Source organism: Chlorocebus sabaeus, chromosome 11 (assembly GCF_047675955.1).
Source record: "Chlorocebus sabaeus isolate Y175 chromosome 11, mChlSab1.0.hap1, whole genome shotgun sequence".
Taxonomy (NCBI): domain Eukaryota; kingdom Metazoa; phylum Chordata; class Mammalia; order Primates; family Cercopithecidae; genus Chlorocebus; species Chlorocebus sabaeus.
In genome coordinates this window covers 11,317,434-11,328,910 of record NC_132914.1, presented here as the reverse complement: position 1 = coordinate 11,328,910, position 11,477 = coordinate 11,317,434, and the positions used below count along the sequence as shown (strand labels likewise).

The 11,477-nt window shown below is 43.4% G+C and overlaps 1 pseudogene; it reads left to right on the top strand.

Annotated features, from left to right (window-relative positions):
* The first annotated feature begins 780 nt into the window (after positions 1-780).
* On the top strand, positions 781-8,778 carry LOC103218866 (uncharacterized; annotated as a pseudogene).
* The last annotated feature ends 2,699 nt before the right edge of the window (positions 8,779-11,477 follow it).

Sequence of the window (11,477 nt, the reverse complement as noted above, 5' to 3'; positions counted from 1 at the left end):
AAAAAAAGAAGAGAAGGAGAAGAAGTGTAACCTCTCTAAGGCAAGGCAGTGTCCCACTCCGATTCACTTCCATGTGCAAAACAGTACCTGCACCCTGAAGGCACTCACTCAGGGAGGCTGCTGGGATGGGTGGATGCACAGTTAAGGTCTTCATGGTGGCTGGGGCTGACCCCATCCCCATCGCTCTTCCCACACACACCTGCACACTCATCACTCCCATGCTTGCACCCACCACTGAAAGCCTGGCCCCTAATCTGATTTGCCTAACAAGGTCCCCGGATGAACAACACATGCTTCCCTACCTCTCCCCTGCTAGGGCTCCACCGTGTTCTGGGATGTACTCAGGGATCAGGAGAACAAAACCTCAGGGAGTGAAAGGACATTCCAGGGTGCAGGCCTCTGCATCCCCCTCCATGCCCTCACCCCTGCCTGACACACCCTCACCCCTGTACCTGGCCAGCTCCTACCAACCCTTAAAGTCTCACCAAGTTCAGTGGTGTCAGCCACACCCTAAAGTGACTGACCCCCCAATGACCTATGCCCTTGAATAGTCTTCCTGACCTTGGGTATGAGCAAAACCGGTGACTGGCTTCTAACCCATAGAGCCTGGCAAAAGCAATGGGATGTCACTGTCACAGTGCATCACCTTCGCACACTAGAGAGAGAGGTTCCGCCTGCAGGCGCTGCTGGAGGGAGATGCTGTGCTGAGAAAGGACCTTTGGAGGGGCCCCGTAGGCAAGGAAGCAAAAAGCTGGGCCCTTGCCAAGCGGGTCCGAGGAAATGAATTCTGCCAATAACCTCAGTGGACCTGGAAATGGATTCTGCCCTGGTGGAGCCTCAGATGAGGATGCAGCCCAGCTGCTTAGCGTGAGATCCCAAGCACAGGACCTGCTAAAATGTGCTCAACTCCTATCTTGCCAAAATTGGCTTAAAGGTGTGTGTTGTTTTAAGCTTCTAAGTGTTTAGTTATTGCCTATGAAAGTGTTAAAATATGAGACAATAACTTAGGTCCCCTCCCCATCACACACTCTTCTTTCTGGCATTCATCACAATTATACTTATTGATTTAAAATCTCCCTCTTGGCTGGGTGCAGTGGCTCAGAAGTTCCAGACCAGCCTGGCCAACATGGTGAAACCCCATCTCTACTAAAAATATAAAAATTAGCTAGACGTGGTGGTGCATACCTGTAATCCCAGCTACTCAGAAGGCTGAGGCAGGAGAATTGCTTGAATCCAGGAGGCAGACGTTGTAGTGAGCCGAGATTACACCATTGCACTCCAGCCTGAGTGACAAGAACAAAACTCTGTCTCAAAAAAAAAAAAAAAAAATTGTCTCTTGCCACTAGCATGAAGGTCCCATGAGAAGAAAAATGGAAACTCTTGCTCATAACAGTGCCCCAAATGCCCAGCACGGTGTAGCTCTAGGGCAGTTGGTCGATGGTGGACGCTGATGGTTGGAGGGCCCAGCTGGCCCTCCCAGCTGCCTTCTCCCTGGTCACGTTCCATTATAGAGAACAGAATAGTTTCTTGCCTTTCCAGAGTCCCTCTTAGTGGGGATTGGCCAAGTGACGTTGTCCTGCCCCGGGAGACATAAGTGGAAGTTGGCTGAAAGGTTTCTAGCTGTGGTGTGCTGGGGCGATTTGAACCAGGACATGAGAGCTGACCGTCCATTGTTCGGGAATTCTGCAAGTTGGTTGTTCAACACATTCAGTACTTAAAAATATTAAATAATATAAACTCACAAACTAAAAAATGCATTAGGCCAGATGCAGTGACCCACGTCTAACACATTGGAAGGCTGAGGCAGGAAGATCACTTGAGCCCAGGAGTTCAAGACCAGCTTAGGCAAAAAAGGAAGACCCTGTCTCTACAAAAAATTTTAAAATTAGCTAGGCATGGTGGTGTGTGCGTGCAATCCTAGCCACTCAGGAGGCTGAGGTGGGGGCATCGCTTGAGCCATCTGTGCAAGGCTCCAATGACCTATGATAGTGCCACTGCCCTCCAGCCTGGGTGACAGAGCCAGACGCTGTCTCAGAAATAAACATATTTTATATATTAATAAATTTATAATAAATGTATTTTATATATACATTTGAATATTATAATTAGATATTTAGACATAAATATATTTTTTTATTTTATTTATTTATTTTTTTGAGACGGAGTTTAACCCTCGTCGCCCAGGCTGGAGGGCAATGACACGATCTGGGCTCACCGCAAACTCCCACCTCCCGGGTTCAAGTGATTTTCCTGCCTCAGTCTCCTGAGTAGCTGGGATTACAGGCACGCACCACCACGCCTGGCTAATTTTGTATTTTTAGTAGAGATGGGGTCTCTCCATGTTGGTCAGGCTAGTCTCAAACTCCCGACCTCAGGTGATCTGCCCACCTCGGCCTCCCAAATTGCTGGGATTACAGGTGTGAGCCACCATGCCCAGCCTATATTATATATTTCTATATTATAATTATGTATATTAATTTTATATAATTATATATAAATATAAATATAAAAACTTTCCCTGCCTTCTCTTGTTTCTACCTACAATCAGTCCCATGACTTCAAATACTATCTACATGTAATAATTTTAAATGTATATTATATATATATACTTTTTTTTTTTTGAGACAGAGTCTCGCCTTGTCGCCAGGCTGGAGTGCAATGGTGCAGTCTCAGCTCACTGCAACCTCTGACTCCCAGGTTCAAGCGATTCTCCTGCCTCAGCCTCCCAAGTAGCCAGGCTTATAGGCGCTCACCACCACATCCAGCTAATTTTTGTATTTTTAGTAGAGACATGGTTTTGGCATGTTGGCTAGGTTGGTTTCGAACTCCTGACCTTAATTGATCGCCCACCTCGGCCTCCTAAAGCACTGGGATTTCAGGCGTGAGCCACTTTGGCCAAAATATTTTTCTATTTCCAAACATTTTACATGAGAGGAAAGCAGAGAATAAATCATCTGACACTCTACTGTAAAAAAAATCTTTGTGCCTCTCTTCTTTTCATCTTTCCTAAGTGTACATATGACCAAAATGTCTTTAGGTTGAGGTCCCCCCCGTGAAAACTTTACAGGGTGTTGTGTCCTCAGCCACCCTCCTGTCTTTTCCTAGTCCTGGCATTTTAGAACTGTCTGGGGATGACCCAGGATACCCACTGTGGCCATGTCTATTGGAGGGTCTAGTGAGTATCAGCCCCAGGGTCATCTCATCCCCCAGGACAGCCTGAGGTAGGGGGTAGAGTCTCTCAGGGGAGCAGCTGGATGTTCTTGGCCTTAGAGGAATCTCCTGGTATAGTTTCATCTACAGTGGTGACCCCTTAGGGTCATTAAAATTTGAGGACATTAAAATTATGGACAATACAATGTAATGTCATGAAAGTTAGGTCATTAAAATTGTTCCTCCAGCCCGAGCTTTTATTCCTCGGAGACACGTTGATGGTCTGCCAATCAGATGCTGACATTGAGAGGAAAAGGCAGAAATGATTTCTGCTCTCTAGATTGTCTCAGACTTGTGAAGAGAGAAAAACTGTCCCAAAGGACAAGGAAAACCCACCCCAGAGAGGATGTGCAAGAACCTGAATATTAAAATGCACTTAAGGCACACAGGAGGACAAAGAGCAGTGCCAGTGCCTCCTAGGTGGTCACTGAGTACTTTACCGAACAGGATGGGTGTCCCGAGGGATAGAATGGCCTGCCGTGACACTTAGAAAGGTCTGTGTTGGAGTTAGCACTGCCTCTCCCTGAGTTTGTTACCTTGAAAAGGCGTGTCCGCTTATTTGAGTTTTAGTTTTTCGTTGACTGTAAGATACATTTTGTCAGTACAGCTTGAAAGATAAAAATACTATTTCCGGCCGGGCGCGGTGGCTCAAGCCTGTAATCCCAGCACTTTGGGAGGCCGAGACGGGCGGATCACGAGGTCAGGAGATCGAGACCATCCTGGCTAACCTGGTGAAACCCTGTCTCTACTAAAAAATACAAAAAACTAGCCGGACGAGGTGGCGGGCGCCTGTAGTCCCAGCTACTCGGGAGGCTGAGGCAGGAGAATGGCGTAAACCCAGGAGGCGGAGCTTGCAGTGAGCTGAGATCCGGCCACTGCACTCCAGCCTGGGCGACAGAGCGAGACTCCGTCTCAAAAAAAAAAAAAAAAAAAAAATACTATTTCCAAAGAGGCAAGGTAAAATGATATATTTTATTTGCTAAAAATTCGTATTTATTTCTTCCCCAGAGTGAGTGTAGTAAGTTTTAAAGGTCTGTTCTGTTTATGGATACTTTCAAATGGAATTGTATTACTTAGCTTTGTAAATGCTACTGGTGAAATGAAAGTGTGATAGATAAATTGATGATTTACAAAGATTCACCAAAATGTCAGTTCCCCTCTTGTAGCATAGTGAAGAATTTATGACAGTGGACACATCTGTATCCTCTTATCTGGATATATGAGGGTTTTTTGTTATTGTTTTTGTTTTTTTTGAGACAGAGCCTTGCTCAGTCACCCAGCCTGGAGTGCAGTGGCACGATCTCAGCTCACTGCATCCTCTGTCTCCCAGGTTCAAGCAATTCTCCTGCCTCAGCATCCCAAGAAGGTGGGATTACAGGCGTGAGCCACTGCACCCCGCCTCTGAGGGTTTTTGTTGTTGTTGTTGTTGTTGTTGTTTGTTTTTTTGGAGACGCTGTCTTTCTCTGTAGCCTGGCTGGAGTGCAGTGGCGCCATCTCTGCTTACTGCAACCTCCGCCTCCCGGGTTCAAGTGATTCTCCTGTGTCAGCCTCCTGAGTAACTGGGATTATAGGCACCCACTACCATACCTAGCTAATTTTTGTATTTTTAGTAAACATGGGGTTTTAGGCCTGGCACAGTGGCTCATGCCTGTAATCCCAGCACTTTGGGAGGCCAAAGTGGGTGGATCACGAGGTCAGGAGTTCCAGACCAGCCTGGCCAACATGGTGAAACCCTGTCTCTACTAAAAATACAAAAAATTAGCTGAGTGTGGTGGCAGGCACTGTAATCCCAGCTACTCAGGAGGCTGAGGCAAGAGAATTGCTTGCACCCCGGAGGTAGAGGTTGCAATGAGCCAAGATCTTGCCACTGCACACCAGCCCAAGCGACAATGCGACAATGCGAGACTCTGTCTCAAAAAACAAACAAACAACAAAAAGACGGGGTTTTGCCATGTTGGCCAGGCTGGTCTCAACCTCCTGACCTCAGGTGATCGCCTGTCTCAGCCTCCCAAGGTGCTGGGACGACAGGCGTGAGCCACCACTCCCGGCCCATTCCATTTTCTTTTTATTCCCTAAATTTTAATATGTTTGAGTTTGTCTGTTCCTTTATCACTTTTTTCTTACATAAAAAAAATTCTGCCTAATCCTTCATTAAAAAAAAAAATGTTCCTGTGACTTCTGAAAGTGTTCTGGTTTTATCTTTCATATTTGAATATATAATAAGTTGACTATTGTTCATGGAATAGAGAAGAATGCAATGCATTTTCCCAAGTAGATGCCAGCCTGGTTTGCCTCATATTTTAAAGTGCATGTGATTTCTTTTTCTAGTCTACAGTGCCTATTCTCTCATTCATCAACTTTCCATATAAATGCTGGGTCATTAAGACTTTTTCTTCCCTTGGTCTGCTTGCTCATCTCTCTGCTAATACTGTGCTGTCCTGAATACTTTTGTTTGAAAATCTTAGAACTATGTTAGACAAGCCATCACTCTTTTTATAGATGACTAAAAATCATTAGACATTTGTCATTTTTACTACGTATGAAAAAGTAGTTTTTCTTGCCTAAAACAACCTGATTTGGGAATTTATGTGCTTTCATAGGATTAGCATCTGGAAGTGGTGACATTAATGTCATTTTAGAAAACATGCATCATATTTCTTCTTATTCCTTTCTGCCTTGACATTGTGCAATAGAAATTTTTAAAATTGTTGTATTAGTATTGTTAAATATCAATTATTGGTTTTATTTTCTTCTCAATTGAATTTAATAAGCCTATTCTCTCTTGGTGTAATCACATGGAATGGGCTCAACTCCCCAGTTAACAAGTGACAGCACATGTAAAATATTGTCTACCAGGTAAACTCATTGAACACTTACTGTTCAGACTGTGTTTTGATGTCTGGTTCCCTAAGCACCATTGTAGTGACACAAAATAATAGACCTTCAGCAGAAAAAGTTTTGGCAAATATATTGCATAAGCCATTTAGATGCAGTGAGTCATTCTTATTACTTGGGTTGGTGGAATCCCTTTCAAAATGTAAGTTACTAATACAAACAAAGACTGAACTTTGCCAGCAGGCGTTTTTAAGAAAAAGTTGTCTCAGGACTGATAATATTAACTCACTTATGCACATCAGGTAGGAATTTATTATGGCAGATACTAGAAATGTACAAAGTGAAGTTAAAAGGTAACTCCTAGCAGCACATCTTACTCCCTGGATTCTCTAATGAGATGGGTGTTTCTACTTTGCTGTGGCCTTTTTGAAGAGTTCAATTCGGCCGGGCGCGGTGGCTCAAGCCTGTAATCCCAGCACTTTGGGAGGCCGAAACGGGTGGATCACGAGGTCAGGAGATCGAGACCATCCTGGCTAACACAGTGAAACCCTGTCTCTACTAAAAAATACAAAAAAACTAGCCGGGCGAGGTGGCGGGCGCCTGTAGTCCCAGCTACTCGGGAGGCCGAGGCAGGAGAATGGCGTGAACCCGGGAGGCGGAGCTTGCAGTGAGCTGAGATCCAGCCACTGCACTCCAGCCTGGGCGACAGAGCCAGACACCGTCTCAAAAAAAAAAAAAGAAGAGTTCAATTCTAGCATGAGTACTGCTGTGTGGAAGGGAGTATGTGTGAACAGAGTAAGAGTTGTGACAATCAAGTCATAGAATAAATGCTTGGAAATTTTAGAATCATGTAAATAGCTTATGAATTGAGTATAGGTTCCCAGTGCTGTCAGTCTCACCCATCCTTCTATCCACATGTGTGGAATGTTCTAGGACTCCATGGCTTTTGAGGATGTGGCTGTGAACTTTATCCAGGAGGAATGGGCTTTGCTAGATTTTTCTCAGAAGAATCTCTACAGAGAAGTGATGCAGGAAACCTGCAGGAACCTGGCTTCTGTAGGTAAGAATGACAACACATTTCACTTAATTACAGAAGTATTTCCCTATCATCAGTGCTATTTGTGATTTGGAATGTGGCAAGGGAATGATTTGGTGAATAAATCAGGCATGGGCACTGTGTACAATGAACATGAAATCTAGTAATGTTTCTATAGTTTGTAATAATTCATGATAATTTTGTGGGTCTGCATTTTAGGAAACAAATGGAAAGACCAGAATATTGAAGATCACTTGGAAAAACCTGGGAAAGATATAAGATAATTTGCACTGAGAAGAGGAAATAAAGTCCTCTGAAGGAATCTTAGCATGTCATGAACTTAAAAACAAGCAATCAAAACAAATAAGAGTCACTTGAAATTTGTTTCTTTTTAGAAAAATTTCACCCAAAATGTAACGTACTCAGTGTAGCAGTCAGTGTTTGGAAAACAGTTTACTTGAAAATAGTACTACAAAACTGTGTATATGAATCTTACTATTTTGGTCATAGCCATGCAGGTGGTAGCTGTGTCTTCAGTAGTAACCCATTTACTTTCAAATAATTTGGTCATGGCAAAAAAAAAAAAAAAAATGCATTTTCCCTGGTATTGGCAGCAGTGTAAGTCCAAGACCTATTAATAAGTAGAAAGTTATTAAACCAAGCAATAAAAGTGTGCTTGTCATTTTTTTTACAGAACTCATATGGTACAGAGACTGTGTGAAAGCAAAGAAGGTAATCAGTATGATGGACAAGTTGTCAGCCAAATTCCAAATCTTGATCTGAATGAGAACATTTCTACTGGATTAAAACAATGTGAATGCAGTATTTGTGGAAAAGTCTTTGTACGTCATTCCCTCCTTAATAGGCACATCCTAGCTCACTCAGGATACAAACCATATGGAAAGAAGCAATATAAATGTGAACAGTGTGGGAAACTCTTCATTTCTGTTCCAGGTGTTAGAAGACACATGATAATGCACAGTGGAAATCCAGTTATAAATGTACGATATGTGGGAAAGCGTTTCATTTTCTCAATTCAGTTGAAAGACATCAGAGAACTCACACAGAAGAAAAACCCTATAAATGTAAACAATGTGGTAAAGCGTTCACTGTTTCTGGTTCTCGTCTAATACAGGAACTCACACTGGAGAGAAACCGTACGAATGTAAGGAATGTGGGAAAACATTCAGATTTTCTTGTTCTTTTAAGACGCATGAAGGGACTCACACTGGAGAAACACCCTATAAATGTACCAAATGTGATAAAGCCTTCAGCTGTTCCACTTTCCTTCATTACCATGGAAGCATTCATACTGGAGAGAGACCCTAGGAATGTAAACAATGTGGCAAAGCCTTTAGTCCTTTGAGTTCCCTTTATAACCATAGAAGTACTCATACTGGAGAGAAACCCTATAAATGTGAACAATGTGACCAAACCTTCAGTCGCCTCAGTTCCCTTCACCTCCACCAAAGAATTCATACTGGAGAAAAACCCTATGGATGTAAGAGATACTGTAAAGCTTACACTGGTTCCAGTCACCTTACTCGCCATGAAAGGAGTCATGATATAGAGACTGGGTGTAGTGACTCAGCCCATAATCCCAGCACTTTGGGAGGCCAAGGTGTGTGTATTGCTTGAGCCCAAGAGTTCATAACCAGCCTGGATTAAAACAATGTGAAACAACCTGGGCAACATGGTGAAACCCTATCTCTACAAAAAATAAAATAATGCCGGGCGCAGTGGCTCACGCTATCTACTCAGGAGGCTGAGGCAGAAGAATGGCGTGAACCCAGGAGGCAGAGCTTGCAGTGAGCCGAGATGGCACCACTGCACTCCAGCCTGGGCGACAGAGCGAGACTCCCTCTCAAAAAAAATAGGCCCGGCGCGGTGGCTCACGCCTGTAATCCCAGCACTTTGGGAGGCTGAGGCGGGCGGATCACGAGGTCAGGAGATCAAGACCATCCTGGCTAACAGGGTGAAACCCCGTCTCTACTAAAAATACAAAAAATTGGCGGCGGGCGCCTGTAGTCCCAGCTACTCAGAGGCTGAGGCAGGAGAATGGCGTGAATCCGGGAGGCGGAGGTTGCAGTGAGCCGAGATCGCGCCTCTGCACTCCAGCCTGGGCGACAGAGCGACACTCCGTCTCGGAAAAACACAGATAGATAGATAGATAGATAGATAGATAGATAGATAGATAGATATGATTGACCGATAGACCTCAGAAAGGAAAAGGGCCTTCTATGTATAAAAATTGAGCAATACATCATAAGGTAAATGGATAAATGTAACTACCTATATAATACTTTTTAAACTTATGTTAAAAAAAGAAAACAAAAAAAAACACTTTTTTTTTGGAGATAGGGTCTCACTCTGTTGCCCAGGCTGGAATGCAGTGGCATGATCATAGCTCCCTGCACCCTTGAACTTCTGGGCTTAAGGGATCCTCCCGCCTCAGTCTCCTAAGTAGGTGGAATCACAGGCCCATGTCACTGTGCCCAGATTTTTTTTTTTTTTTTTTTTTTGTAGATACGGGTCATGCTTTGTCACCCATACTAACAAAACTTTAAACAAGAAAAAAGGTAAATATTATTACCATACATGGTATGAGAGTTCATATATTGACTTCAAAGAAAAATAAATGAAATAAGTGAATATTTCACAAAAGGAGAAATACAATAAATATGAAAAAGGTTTAACTTCAATAAAAGTAAAATATATATATATTAAAACAAGTATAACATTATCATTTCACCCATTAAATTAGGAAATTAAAATGTTTATTTTTACACAAACATTATATGAACACATTCTTTTTTTTTTTTTGAGACGGAGTCTCACTCTGTCGCCCAGGCTGGAGTGCAGTGGCCGGATCTCAGCTCACTGCAAGCTCCGCCTCCCGGGTTCAGGCCATTCTCCTGCCTCAGCCTCCTGAGTAGCTGGGACTACAGGCGCCCGCCACCTCGCCCGGCCAGTTTTTTGTATTTTTTAGTAGAGACGGGGTTTCACTCTGTTAGCCAGGATGGTCTCCATCTCCTGACCTCGTGATCCGCCCGTCTCGGCCTCCCAAAGTGCTGGGATTACAGGCTTGAGCCACCGCGCCCAGCCGTGTTTTTTGTATTTTTTAGTAGAGACCGGGTTTCACCGTGTTAGCCAGGATGGTCTTGATCTCCTGACCTCATGATCCGCCCGTCTCGGCCTCCCAAAGTGCTGGGATTACAGGCTTGAGCCAACACGCCTGGCCTATGAACACATTCTTAATGAATTTTGAAGATATTGCTTTAGTGTTTTTTATCTTTGCTGCACTGGGGAAGTTCAATGCCGTTCTAATTCCTGTTGCTTTTTATATAACCTGATACTTTGTATGTGAAAAGAATATAATTATACTTTTTTTAGTTTTCATAGTAGATATTTTCATTTAAGATATTTCCTCTACCTCTTACGATCTAGAATTTCTCAGTGTAGCTATTCCACCTGGAGCTCTTCAGTCTCTCTACTTTGGACTGATGGTCTTCTGGCCTGGTGAATCCCACCTTCCCAAGATTTATACTCCTCACCCAGGAATTTCATTTACCTTTCTTCTGTGTTGGATCTTGTTTCCTAAATCCTGCATCTTCCTCTTTCTTGGTTTCCCTTTACATTTGAATGGAGACATTATTCTGTAACTTTCTGAGAAAGGGTGGGCAATAATTTATTTTTTTTTAGGATATGTATTTCTAAATTTATTTTTCCTTTTTCATTTTCTCAATGTGTTGTTGAATTGGATTTGCTGATTTTTTTGAAAATGTATCTATGTTCATCAGGGATATTGTTGTGTCTTTGTCTGGTTTTGGTATTGGGCTAATATTGGCTTCATGGAATGACTTTGGAAGTATTCTCTCCTCTTCAGTTTTTTGAAATAAATAGTTTGAGTAGACTTGGCCTTAATTCTTCTTCAAATGTTTAGTAGAATTCAGCAGTGACTCCATCAGGTCCTGGACTTTTCTTTGATGGGAGACTTTTAATCACAGCTTCCATCTTGTTACTCATTATTTATCTGTTCAGGTATTCTTTTTCTTTTTCTTTTTTTTTTTGAGACGGAGTCTGGCTCTGTTGCCCAGGCTGGAGTGCAGTGGCACAATCTTGGTGCACTGCAAGCTCTGCCTCCCGGGTTCACGCCATTCTCCTGCCTCAGCCTCCCAAGTAGCTGGGACCACAGGAGCCCGCCACCACGCCCGGCTAAGTTTTTTGTATTTTTTAGTAGAGACGGGGTTTCGCCATGTTAGCCAGGATGGTCTTGATCTTCTGACCTCGGGATCCGCCCACCTCGGCCTCCCAAAGTGCTGCGACCACAGGCGTGAGCCACTGTGCCCGGCCTTCTTTTTCTTTTTTTAGACGACCAACCAACAGGGTGTTCAGG